Source organism: Narcine bancroftii, chromosome 6 (genome assembly GCF_036971445.1).
Source record: "Narcine bancroftii isolate sNarBan1 chromosome 6, sNarBan1.hap1, whole genome shotgun sequence".
NCBI lineage: Eukaryota > Metazoa > Chordata > Chondrichthyes > Torpediniformes > Narcinidae > Narcine > Narcine bancroftii.
This window is the reverse complement of record NC_091474.1, coordinates 94,873,532-94,887,038: the sequence shown is the minus strand read 5'-3', so window position 1 is coordinate 94,887,038 and position 13,507 is coordinate 94,873,532. Positions and strand designations below refer to the sequence as shown.

At 47.6% G+C, this 13,507-nt stretch overlaps 1 long non-coding RNA gene across 1 annotated transcript in view; it reads left to right on the top strand.

The window, feature by feature from the left end:
* Positions 1-13,507, top strand: part of LOC138737566 (uncharacterized) — a 25,726-nt gene extending 12,219 nt beyond the window's left edge. Inside the window, exons 3-4 of the long non-coding RNA XR_011341024.1 lie at positions 3-181; positions 13,212-13,507. This is a non-coding gene — a long non-coding RNA (uncharacterized lncRNA). The remainder of the gene's footprint in view (positions 1-2; positions 182-13,211) is intronic.

Genomic DNA, 13,507 nt, shown 5'->3' with positions numbered 1-13,507 from the left:
AGAGAAATATAAAGTTTTAAACCGGATGCAAGAAGTCCACCTCCACCGATACCTCATACAGCACTCAATGGCCTCTCCGAACAAGGAACTGAGAATATTATTGCAGACTTGGAATACCCCACTTTTGAATTTGGTGTGCCCAATCCTCCAGTCTCCTGAGGACAATTGAAGACAGCACAAGGTTTGCAACTAAAATATTCCTTGGGAAAATGCTGGAGATTGGAGTCTTTTGGGTTCATTATTGTACATTTGTTCCTGATATCTATTCCTTGTTGGATAACACAATACTCATTGAGAAGTGTGTGTGTGTGTGTGTGTGTGTGTGTGTGTGTGTGTGTGTGTGTGTGTGTGTGTGTGTGTGTGTGTGTATATGTATGTGTGCACATTTTTGTGTGTATTATGTGCACATGTGTGTGGGTTTACATGTGTGTGTATGTATGTGTTCATGTGTGAGTGTGTGTACATTTGTGTGTGCACATGTGTGAGTGGGTGTGGAATTACATGTGTGAGTGCGTGTGAGAGTGTGTGTGGATTTATGTGTGTGTGAGTGTGTGTGGATTTACATGTGTGAGCGTGTATGGATTTACATGTGTAAGTGTGTGTGAGTGTGTGTACATTTGTGTGTGCACATGTGTGAGTGTGTGTGGATTTACATGTGTGAGTGTGTGTGGATTTACATGTGTGACTGTGTGTGGATTTACATGTGTGTGCATGTGTGAGTGTGTGTGGATTTATGAGTGAGTGTGTGTGAGTGTGTGAGTGTATGTGGATTTACACATGTTAGTGTGCGTGAGTGTATGTTCAATTGTGAGTGTGTGTGGATTTACATGTGTGAGTGTGTGTGGATTTACATGTGTGAGTGTGTGTGAGTGTGTTCATATGTGAGTGTGTACATTTGTGTGTGTGAGTGTGTCAGTTTGTGTGTGTGCATGTGTGTTTGTGTGAGTGTGTGTGGGTTTACATGTGTGAGCGTGTATGGATTTACATGTGTAAGTGTGTGTGAGTGTGTGTACATTTGTGTGTGCACATGTGTGAGTGTGTGTGGATTTACATGTGTGAGTGTGTGTGGATTTACATGTGTGACTGTGTGTGGATTTACATGTGTGTGCATGTGTGAGTGTGTGTGGATTTACGAGTGAGTGTGTGTGAGTGTGTGAGTGTATGTGGATTTACACATGTTAGTGTGCGTGAGTGTATGTTCAATTGTGAGTGTGTGTGGATTTACATGTGTGAGTGTGTGTGAGTGTGTTCATATGTGAGTGTGTACATTTGTGTGTGTGAGTGTGTCAGTTTGTGTGTGTGCATGTGTGTTTGTGTGAGTGTGTGTGGGTTTACATGTGTGCATGTGTGTTCATGTGTGAGTGTGTGTGCATGTATGTAAGGGGAGTAGGAGAGATGATGATTCGCCTTCTCACATGGCTGAGTTCCTTTAGCAAAGGGATTCCACAAAGCATTAGGCAACTCTCACAGTGCTGGTAAACAGTTCACCCCAATAAAATCTCCAGATGCTGGGATTGGATGGCAAGACACGGACGTGTTAGTGAAACTCAGCATGTCATACAGCATCTCTAGAATAACCTCCATTTGGGCCTCAGCCCTTTGTCAATGTATGAACAAAAGCAGGCGTGCACCTGAATAAATGTGTGGAGAAAGGGGGAAGAGGAGAGCTGAGGAGCGAGGAAAAGGTTCTGGAAGGAGCACGTTAATAGGTCAGAGGTATATAGAGTTAGAATGGTAGAAGAGAAAATAGCCGAGGTGATGGGGGGGGGGGGGTGGAGAGGGTGATTGCTCTCTGAAAAGAGAGGGATGGGAATGGGAACTGGAGGAAAGAGGACAGAGGGATAGGGCAAGAGAGCGACTTGGTTTAACAGAAACTGGAGGTCGATGTTAATGCTGTCTGGTTGGAGAGCGCCCATTCGAGAAGATCTGAGATGTCCTCCTTCTTCAAAAAATGTGACTTCCCCTCTTCTGCTGTCAAGAGATTGAGACCTGCACGTCCATGGCCTCATGCACCACCACCTGCAGGTTGGAGAAGAAACACCTAATATTTGGTCTGGCCATTCTCCAACCAGATGGCATTGGCATCGGCTTCTGTTAGACATATTCTTCATGTCTTCCCCATCCTTTCCTCCAGATCTCTGCTTCCTTCCCTTTCCATCCATAGAGCCACCTCCCCCTCCCCCCTGTCTATGCTCCCCTCTCTTATCCACCTATTACCTCCTGACAGTGGGCCTGTGCTCCTCCCCCTCCATTTTATACAGATGCCTACCTACATTTTGTTTATACTTTGATGAAGGGCTCAAGCCCGAAACGTCGGTTCTGTATCTTTACCTTTGCCACATAAAGGGCACTGTTTGACTTGCTGAATTTCTCCAGCATTGTGTTTTTACTTAGCCCTTACCCACATCTCCTCTACTTCCCATACATCTGCCCTGGCCCTGTCAGCCCTGAGACACAATTCCGCCTGGGCATTCTTTTCTATATTTCAACAGAATCTTCTATCCCAACCTCGAATCTTTACCAGGAGATCACACTCCAAAGATAACCAGATCAGCTCGTTGAGTGGTGTCATGCTAACAACCTTGCGCTCAATGTTAGCAGAGCTAAGGACTTCAGGAGGAAGTCAAGAGAACACGATCCTGTCCTCATCGAGGGGTCACTAGCGGAGTGGGGTCAGGAGCTTCAAATTCCCAGGTGCCAACATCTATGAGGATCTGTCCTGGGGCCTCCACATTGATGCAATCACAAAGAAGGCTTGCCAGTGGCAATACTTTGTGCGGGGTTTAAGGAGATACACATTCCCTGATGGCGCCAAAGCTCGGGTGGCCGGTGAATCGAACGGGAGACCCGTGTGGCTGCGGAGGGTGTGAGAGGCGAATCCATGGACACTCAGTGACTCTGAAGGGACTCTCTTTTGCTTCTCTTTCTCTCGCGTCGGGCAATACTATTGGTGATTCTTTGTCTGCCTTACAGCAGGCAGAAGTGAAGGTATATCATGTGCTTTATAACATGACGATAAAAGAAGCCTTGAATCTATTGGTGTTTCTATTACATTCTGAACTGCTCTTTTTGGCATTAAATACTTCACTGGCTATAAAAGGCGCTTTGGGATATCCTCAGGTTATGACAGATGCTGTACGATTGAGAGGTCAATTTATGTGCTTGTATTAAGAAGGTCAGAGGAGATCACAGGCCCAAGATCTTTCTAGAGCATGAGGCAAACCTCAGCATTTGCAGCAGTTTCAGACAACTGGAGATCTTCATTCATTGAGGGTGAGTCCAGGCGCTGTGTTCAGTAGACAGGGGAGGGTCAAATGTGGGGGGGGGGGGGGGGGGAGGGTTAAATGTGGGGGGGGGAGGGTCAAATGTGTGGGGGGGAGGTCAAATGTGGGGGGGTGGGGGGGGGAGGGTGGTACACCTGCGGAATGGGGACAAAGGAGGCTGCTGATCCCTTACAGGATGATGCACAATTCTGACTTTGTGCCCCTGGTAGTGAAATGAATCTTCACTCTGAGTCAATTGGCTGTCTTCCGTAGGCAAGGTGGTTGGGGGAGGTCTGTGCTATGTGAGTGGTCTGAAATCTGGGTGGGGAAGCGAGGGGGAGAAAGCAGGGTCTCTAAGCATTAACCTCTGGTTTCCATTACACCCCCTCCTTCTTCTTCCTGTCACCTTTCCACCAGGTCTCTCTCTCTCTCTCTCTCTCTCTCTCTTTATCTTTCTCTCACTCTATCTCCCTCTAGGGGTTTACAAATTGGATTGTAACACAAGTTTAACCTGCCACCAATTGGCCTGTTCATGGGTAGAATTGTAACAAAATTGCACAGGTAGGCAAACCACCCTCGGAGGTGGATTACCGACACGTGTACACGCACCATGTAACAGCTGCTGGTCAATTTGCCAGTGATCATGGGTGCCCGAGTAGAAAATGGCAACAGCGCTGGTGTGCAATGGCCGTCTTCCTTACCCATAATCATCCATGCCACTGGAACACCAGAGCATGGGGGAATGTGGGTAAGGAGGACAGCCATTGCTCCTGTCCCAACTCTGTTCCCCGCTGGTCCACTCCGTTCTCTGCTGGCCTACTCCATTCCCTGCCAGCCACTCTGCCCCCCCCACCACTGCCCCCGACAGTGTTGCCCCCCCAGCCCTGACTCTGCCCTGGCCCCGACTGCATTCTGTCTCCGCGCTCTCCCCAGCCCCAACAGCAGTCCCCCCTTCTGCCCCTGCCCTGATTCCGCACCTCCCCTGACCACTTACCCATTGGAGGCCAACACAAGGAACAGGCCTCTGGTGACACAGTGAGTGTGTGACACGTCACTCACTGCGTCACTGAAGGGACAGACCTGCCTTTAAAATGCCCAGTCGCCATTCGACCAGGCAATTTAGGGTCCAATGTGTAAGGGGCTGCAGGGACCTGCTACATGGGTAGGATACACAAGTCACGAGCAGCCCCAGTTTGTAAACGCCTCTGTCTTTAGGTGTTTTCATGCTGGGCCTCCGCTTCAAGGCCTGCTGCAGAGGCAGGTAAAATTTTAAAACTTTTATATAGAGCGGCACCTCGGTGTGCCATCCAGAGCCGTTGTAGGCGGGGTGACTGTTGTTGTGGTGCTACCCGTCATAACTGCGCGGCAGAGCAATGGCCATCTTCCCTACCCATAATCCCTCACGCAGCTGAAACCACTCTGCGTTTCCCAGAATGGTTCCAGCTGCATTTGAAATTATGGATGAGGAAGACGGCCATTGCTCTGCCGTGCGTTAAGCCACTTGTGCTGACAAGCAGCCCTGAAGGCCTAAGCAACCCGGTGAGGTGCTGGAATGGGGGGAGGGACCAGAATCCATTCTCACCTTTGCTCTTGTCATATCCAATTCACACCTTTTGTCTGTTGGACTGAACTCTTCTCCCTCCCATTCTTCCCCCTTTCTCTACCCTTCCAGTTTTTTTTGAGGAAGGGCTTAGGCCTCAAAAGTTGCTGATGTATTTTTACCTCCCACTGATGCTGCGAGACCGACTGAGTTCCTCTAGCATTTCGGTATGTTTTTAACTACATTAACTCTTGTCCCCTCAGATGGGGACCCACTTGTCTAATCTTTCCCCATAACTAACTTCCCTCGATTCACAAAACGTCCTGCTAAATCCCTCTTACATGCTTTCACCTGGAGGGGAGAGAGATTTAATGGGACCTTGAGGGTGGTGGGTGTATGGAATTGGGCCACATGAGGAGGTGGTTAAGGCGGGTACCTTTGTGACGTTACAAAAAAAAAATTGGACAGATGTATGGATAGGATGAGGGCAGAGGGAGATGGGCCAAATGCAGGCAGGTGGGATTAGCATGGTGGGACACTTTGGTCAGCATATGGCTCTATCCTCTCCACCACCATAATACCCTTCCTACAATGTGCCAATCTCTCCTGTAAAGTTTCAAACTAATGATCCAATATTCTCCGTTGGCTATCTGTTGCCTTCCACGGATGCTGCAGTTCCTCCAGCATCTTGTGTGTTGCTCCAGATTTCCACCTTTTTCAGTCTCTCGCTCTGAAGGCATAGATGTACCGAGGGTTTGGGAACTAGGGCATGTACCCTGGGCGCCACGCGGAGGGGGGGGGGGGGAGGTCGTCACTGTCCTCGCCTTGCCTGCCCAATCTCCGAGTCCCTAGCCCTAAAACAGATTCTATTCCACTTACTTGAGTGCCCCCAAGGCGCTGCTCTGGGCCGACATCTCATCGGGCTGCTTGGGCAAGCGGCATCTGGTGGTGGCTCATTGGGTGAAATAGCCATAATGCTGCATGCAGCTGGAACTGCTCTGCTGGTGCCAGTGCCAGCCAGTGGAATGCAGAGCGATGCCTGCTACGTGGGCATCATGGGTAGGGAGGACGGCCATTTTGTCCATTGATTCCACATTGAGCCACTGGCGCAGATGAGTGGCCCCCGAAGGCTGAAGCGGCCCGGTGGGGTGCCGGAGGCCAGGCTATGACAGCCCGCCCCGGCCGCCCCATAATGGCCCCACTGGCTTCCCGTGATTTGGATTCGCTAGGATGCCATTTCCTTCTTCTCTAGCCATTCTGCCTCCATTAACACTTTAGGGAATGATGGGCTTTAACCTCAAGGCCTCTCTGCTCATTAATATTTCTTAGCCATTTCCCACCCCTCTTGCATTTCCAGATTAAATTCTACCAGCCAGTGCTCCTTACTAATTTCCATCTGATCTACATCCGGCTGCAGTCTTAGACCAACCATTCTCCACAGGGGCCACAGCACATTTAATGGGGAACATGGACTGAAATCATAAAATAATTTTTATGTTTTTTAAGTATCTGGTAGGAGAGAAACCAACTGTTTCACAGGAAATTTTAAGCAGTCCTAAGGGGACCATAGGCAAAAATAAATGGTTGAGATTGGCTGCCTTAAGCCCCTTTCACACTTGCCAGTGATCCCTGGGATCCCAACACCAATCAGCCTTTAAAGTGACAAGTGTGAGAGCAAAATCGGCTCAACACTGGCGTCTGACGACGCCACCTCCCGCCGGGGATTGATGCCCTCAACCCCTTGTACAATCCCCGGCGCCTGCAGATGCTAGCATTGAGATCAGGCAGGTGTGAAGCGGGCAATCGCTTCTCTTGCATGCCACGTTGTGCAGGCCATTCCGATTAAAGGTAAAACAGACCAAACCCTGGGGATAGAGCGTGAAAGCGTTCAGCGTCCCAGTTAGGAGTGGTGTAGTGCGAAAGGCCAAACTCCCATTCCTATCCCAGGACACTGAATGGCAAGTGGGACCTAAGTGCGAAAGGGGCTTTAGGCAATGCTCACTTTCCATAATATTGCCAAATGTTGTAAAATCCACAATTTCCTACATTTACATCTGAATAAATGTCGTAAACGAGGATCCCAGCATCTATCCCTGCGGCGCAAGACTGCCACAGGCTTCCAACCAGAGAAACATTGTTCTGTCTGCATTCTCAGACCCCCTTTCACCAAGCCAATCTTGGATCCAATTAGCCAGTTCTCCTTTGACCCTATGCGCCTCAACTGTCTGGACCAGCCTACCTTACATGAGGGTCAAATGTCTGGTTAATGTCATTGTGGACATCCATAATCAATCCCCCAAAAATCCCCCCCCAACCCGTGCTGTCCATCTCTCTTCGTCCCCTGCCTTTCCAAATGTACCTCAGTCCTACCCCTTTAGACGGTTTGTCATCTCTGATGTTAATACTGTACTCGACAAGCTCTAGTTCCCCTGCTGCCCTTAAATCTTTGGCTTGGCTTCGCGGACGAAGATTTATGGAGGGGGTAAAAAGTCCACGTCAGCTGCAGGCTCGTTTGTGGCTGACAAGTCCGATGCAGGACAGGCAGACACGATTGCAGCGGTTGCAAGGGAAAATTGGTTGGTTGGGGTTGGGTGTTGGGTTTTTCCTCCTTTGCCTTTTGTCAGTGAGGTGGGCTCTGCGGTCTTCTTCAAAGGAGGTTGCTGCCCGCCAAACTGTGAGGCGCCAAGATGCACGGTTTGAGGCGTTATCAGCCCACTGGCGGTGGTCAATGTGGCAGGCACCAAGAGATTTCTTTAGGCAGTCCTTGTACCTTTTCTTTGGTGCACCTCTGTCACGGTGGCCAGTGGAGAGCTCGCCATATAACAGGATCTTGGGAAGGCGATGGTCCTCCATTCTGGAGACGTGACCCATCCAGCGCAGCTGGATCTTCAGCAGCGTGGACTCGATGCTGTCGACCTCTGCCATCTCAAGTACTTCGACGTTAGGGGTGTAAGCGCTCCAATGGATGTTGAGGATGGAGCGGAGACAACGCTGGTGGAAGCGTTCTAGGAGCCGTAGGTGGTGCCGGTAGAGGACCCATGATTCGGAGCCGAACAGGAGTGTGGGTATGACAACGGCTCTGTATACGCTTATCTTTGTGAGGTTTTTCAGTTGGTTGTTTTTCCAGACTCTTTTGTGTAGTCTTCCAAAGGCGCTATTTGCCTTGGCGAGTCTGTTGTCTATCTCATTGTCGATCCTTGCATCTGATGAAATGGTGCAGCCGAGATAGGTAAACTGGTTGACCGTTTTGAGTTTTGTGTGCCCGATGGAGATGTGGGGGGGCTGGTAATCATGGTGGGGAGCTGGCTGATGGAGGACCTCAGTTTTCTTCAGGCTGACTTCCAGGCCAAACATTTTGGCAGTTTCCGCAAAGCAGGACGTCAAGCGCTGAAGAGCTGGCTCTGAATGGGCAACTAAAGCGGCATCATCTGCAAAGAGTAGTTCACGGACAAGTTTCTCTTGTGTCTTGGTGTGAGCTTGCAGGCGCCTCAGATTGAAGAGACTGCCATCCGTGTGGTACCAGATGTAAACAGCGTCTTAATTTTTGGGGTCTTTCATGGCTTGGTTCAGCCCTTAAATAAAGGAACAACATTAGTTATCCCCCAGTCTCCTGGCACCTCACCCGTGGTGAACAAAAATGCAAAACAGTCCCAGCTATCTCACTCCTTGCTTCCCATGGGGTTAGGTATATAACACAACTGAGGCTCTATTCAGATGTGATCTCAAATGTGGATTAAAGGAATGCAAATGCTTCAGATTAATCGTAAAGCACTGATAATTCTCGAAGTATTCATCGCACCATCAAAAGAGTAATCAACCCCATGCATGGAGAAACTCATGTTGCATTGTTCATCAGATTTTAACAGCTTCAATGTTTTATTCAAAGAATCCAGTTCTTATCGTTGAGGGAAGAAATTTGTCATCTGAAGAGGGCACGCAAAATCACTGAGGATCCCTTCCACACAGCATCTTCCAGCTGCTCCCATCGGGGAAGAGATACAGGAGGATCAGAGCCAACACCACCAGGCTGAGGATCAGCTTCCTCCCACGGGCAGTGAGAACGCTGAACGACCAAAGGAGATGCTCACCTTAACCATCCGAGACTCTGATATTCACAAAACAATATTTATTAATTTGTATACATGAATGCTTGTCATGCACGTGTGTAATGTCGGGTGGGCATCTGCGGGGGACCGGAGAATGCTGTTTCGTCGGGTTGTACTTGTGCAATCAGAGGACTTGATGACTTGACTTGAAAAAAAATTCCATTTATATAGCATCCAAAGCATCCTTCAAGCCGATTGAAGTGGATTTTTTTCTGTAAAACCTGGCGGCCGATCTGAGCAAACCTCGCGAATGAGAAATCGCTCACTCAAGCCAGAGATTTCACCTCAAGCCTCCTCCTTTACATGAAAAGCATTGCTCAAGACGTTTCAAACCAAGGGAAGTGAGCGGTGGGAGCAAGCTCTCTCGGGAGAGAATAGAGCTCCGAAGACTGAAATCTGTTTACTGAAGGACCTGGTGACCATGAAAAGTTTCTGCTGATAAATTCTTGCTGAAAGCAAATGTATTATATGTGATTTTAATGCAGTGTAAAAGATTTTATGTCGCACACCTGACCAAAGATTTAAGTCTCACATTCATAAAAAAAAATCCTGCAATTTTAACAAGAACATTGCAAATTACAGCTGATATTTTCCATGAATCTAATCCAATAATTTGGTACATTTCAGGGAGTTATTAACATGTTCACTTTAACTTCAAATTAACCCGATTCATTTAATTGAATGTAAGTCCATAGCTCAGCATTCCCTGTGATCAGAAGAGATGTATTAATGGAGAAAGATTTCAAATTGAATACAGTTCACACCACACAGCACTAATTGTACCGTTTACCACAACCTGAGTCTGCGACCAGCACTATTTAGTCAGTTAATGATGATACACAGTTCCAGTCTGCAAGAAATAATTAGAAAAAAAAATCATTCCACCTACCCCCCCCCTCCTTCCCCATCACCATCTTTCCTTAAATACATAGTATTCACCTCAGGATAGCTCATCTTGGGCAGGTAGTTTCCTCCACCTGGAACTCTGCTAAAGAAACTATCTGAAAAACAGAACATGCTGGAGAACCTCGGCAGGAAGTGAAGTGGTAGTCTGGGCCTGGGCCCTTTGCCTAAACAAGGTGGGGAGGGGGATGGAGGTGAGGAGAGGTGGAAGGAAAGGGTGGGGGGGGAATGTGGGAAAGAGGATGGGCTAACAAGTAAGGTCATCTACTGCATCTGGTCCTCCTCTACTGGGATATTGTTTCATTGAGTACCTTCACTCTGTTCACTGCCACAGCCCTTACAATTGCACGCGGGCACCCCTCTCTCTCTATCCTCCTTTCCTCCATCTCGCTTCCCTCCCCTATCAAAGCCACACTCTACCTGTCACTTCTCAGCTTTTTTTCCTCTCACCTGTATCTGCATCTGACCTGTTAACCTCCCCCCGCCTCTTCATCCCTCCTCCCCCACGCCCCACCTTTTATTCAAGTGCCTGCTGCGTTTCCGCAAGAAGGGCAGAAAAAGTCGGTTACAATTTTCTTCCTGTGGATGCTGTGTCACCTACTGATCTTCCCCAGCATCTGCCGACTCTCTTGTTTAACTGAGGAACAGAGTACAAGAACTTTCATCTTCAAAGCACTTCATGAGAAGAGAGTGTTACCAGGATTTTCTACCAGGCCCATTATTAATTGAGGCCTGGTACTGCAGTTATTGCTACTAATAAATGGAAACAATAATCATCTAACAGATATAATTTAAAATCCCACCTTTACAGTTTAAAGATTAGAATTAAATTTAACGGAGATGAATTTGCAACATCACTAATGATGACCTTGAAGCCATGGGAGAGCCCAACTGAATTGTTCACCAAGAAAAACAACTGCTATCATCCCTCCTTCACATCGTGGTTGATTCTCAGCTTCTCTCTTCAATGCCTCTGTGATAGAGAGGTGACCAAGGGTGGGATCATTGTAACTTTAAAATTTTTTTAATTTGGACATATGGTAACAGGCCATTTTGGCCCACGAGTCCATACCGCCCAATTAACCTCAAACCCCGGTACGTTTCGAACGGTGGGAGGGAACCAGAGCGCCCCCTGAGGGAAAAGCCATGCAGACGCGGGGAGAACGTACAGACTCCTTCCACTCAATGTGGATTCAAACCGCGCTCCCAATCTCTGGTGCTGTAACAGCATTACGCTAACTGCTGCGCCAGCCGTGCTGACTTCTGTCCTGAGAAGGAGGGAAAATCTACAGTCTCAGTTGACCCAGGTCTCTGGAACCACCTTTGTGATCTGATCTGAAACTCAGTTGGAGACCCAGAATTTTATGAGGGCCATTGGCGATCCTTCTAGTGATTGTATCCCCGTGCACCTCCACCATTGGTGATTGGTGCAATGATGGCTAAGGTTAGGACTTTCCAGGAACTGCCTCTTGTTGTGACCATGGTCCAAAATGGTCCTCTAATGTCAAGATTCAAAATTCTTTTATTGTCATGTAATTGTACAGTACAAGATTCAAGATTCTTTTATTGTCATGTAATTGTACAGTACAGGTAATATAAGGCAAAATTGCCTTCTGCCTGTCTTTTATGGTAAGAGAAAAGGAGACACAAAAGAGAGTACCCTCAGAGTCACTGTCTGTGGATTCACCTCCAGCTTTTCTGCAGTCCCCGCAACTCCTCAGACTCGTGCTCGATCCATCGGCAACCCATTGGCGTGTGGGTTGCGAGAGCGATTGGCTACAAATGATGGTCTCTCAGACTAGGTGGGCGGTAGGATACTCAAGGTGGTGTTAATGGTGTTAATGGAACTGTTGCAACTTTGGTGAGGCCACACTTGGAAGCATGCATGCAATTCTGGTCTCCGCCACCCCCAACCCCCATTACAGGAAGAACATGACGACTTTGCAAGTGGTACAGAAGGGATTAACATGGAGGTTACGAGCTATGGGGAGAGAGATTGGACAAACTGTTCTCTCTGGACCATCAGAGACCTGATGGAAGTTTATAAAACGATGAGAGACGTCGATAGAACAGACAGTCAGAATTTTTCTTCTAGCGTAAGAGGACAGGCTTGGGCTGCGGGGGGCGGTGGGGGGGAATGAACTTACAGGAGGCAGGCCGGGCAAGTTTTCTCATAGAATTGGAGATGCCTGGAATGGGCTGCCAGGAATATTGGTGGAAGCAGGTAGCAGGTACACGAGAAATATTTAAGAGACTTCTAATGAAACACTTGAAGATGCGGCGAATTGATGAATATGGATCACGTGCAAACAGCAGAGTTTTAGTATAATTTGGGTTTCATGTTTGGCACAGATTTTATAAGTTAAACTCAGTTATCCAAACAGCCTTCTGTGTCTTAAGAAAGATTACAACCAGACCTCCTGAATTAGACATTGTTAAGCACAAAGTTGACAGTTTAATTGCTGTGGTTACACAGCTACATTTGGGGGCATAGAAATAAAACACAAAACAAACCCACTAAATATTTGTATAAATTATACACATGCCACAGAATTCATAATTACAATAGAAAAACTGCTGTTATTTTCACACCATTATTGGAACACTTCACACTCTTTCAGCTAAAATGACACAGAGTTTGAAATTTTGCACTTAGACACTGCAACTCCAAATCAAACCATTTTAATTGAGACATGGGCATCCCACACGGGATCAGGCCCGCCCCCCCGCCCGCCCACGAGCCCCTGCCGCTCAAGTGCCCAACTAACCTACAACCCCAATACATTTTTGAAGGGCGGGAGGAAAACAGAGCACGTGGAGGAAACCCCTGCAGACACGGGGTGAACGTGCCAACTCCCTATAGACAGTGCCGGATTTGAATTCTGGTTGCTGGTGCTGTGCGCTAACTGTTTAGAACATGATTTGGCAGATTAAGCTGGCCCCCGCTCTCTGTACACACCCAAACAGGTTCATTTCCTGCTCTTTTCTCTTCATCTTGTCAATTTTTTTCTCTTTCTCTTCAAGCATCTATCACATTTTCTTTTGAAAATGGCAAATGGCCTTTTTCACTGCTGCTTCCAGCAGTGAATTCCAAATCAGGGTATTTCATACATCTGAGAGTTTACATCTTCCCTCTTTATTCAGCCCAATTGCTTTTAAACTGTGGTTTCTGACTGTAGCAATTGTTGCCGGCAGCTACAGTTTCATTTCTTTCATATTTTCTTTATCTGAGCCCTTCTTGAGTTTGGACATTTTTATAACCTGATTTGAAACTCCAAATTACTTCTCAAGTTTCTGTGTTCCAGGAATTGGAAAACCAGCTCTTTCAATTTACTTACGGAAGTGAAATCCCTCATTCCCCAGTTACATACGTGTAAATATTTTCTGTACTCTCTCCAGAACTTTTACAAGCTTCCCACAGGGACTGCTGTTCTCCGGATGTGGGCAAACTCATGCTCTCTGCAAGTTTAATGTCACCTTGTCGCTTCCGAGCTGGACAAACCCTACCACCCCATTATGTGGACTTCAAGAGGAGATCAGGGAAGCGTGGCCCAGTCCCCATCGATGGGGTCAACGGTGGAGAGGACCAAGGACTTCAAATTCTTGGGTGTCCACATCTGCGAGGATCTATCCTGGAGCCTCCACGTTGATGTTATCATGAAGAAGGTTCCTTGCGGCTGTACCTTGTGAGGAGT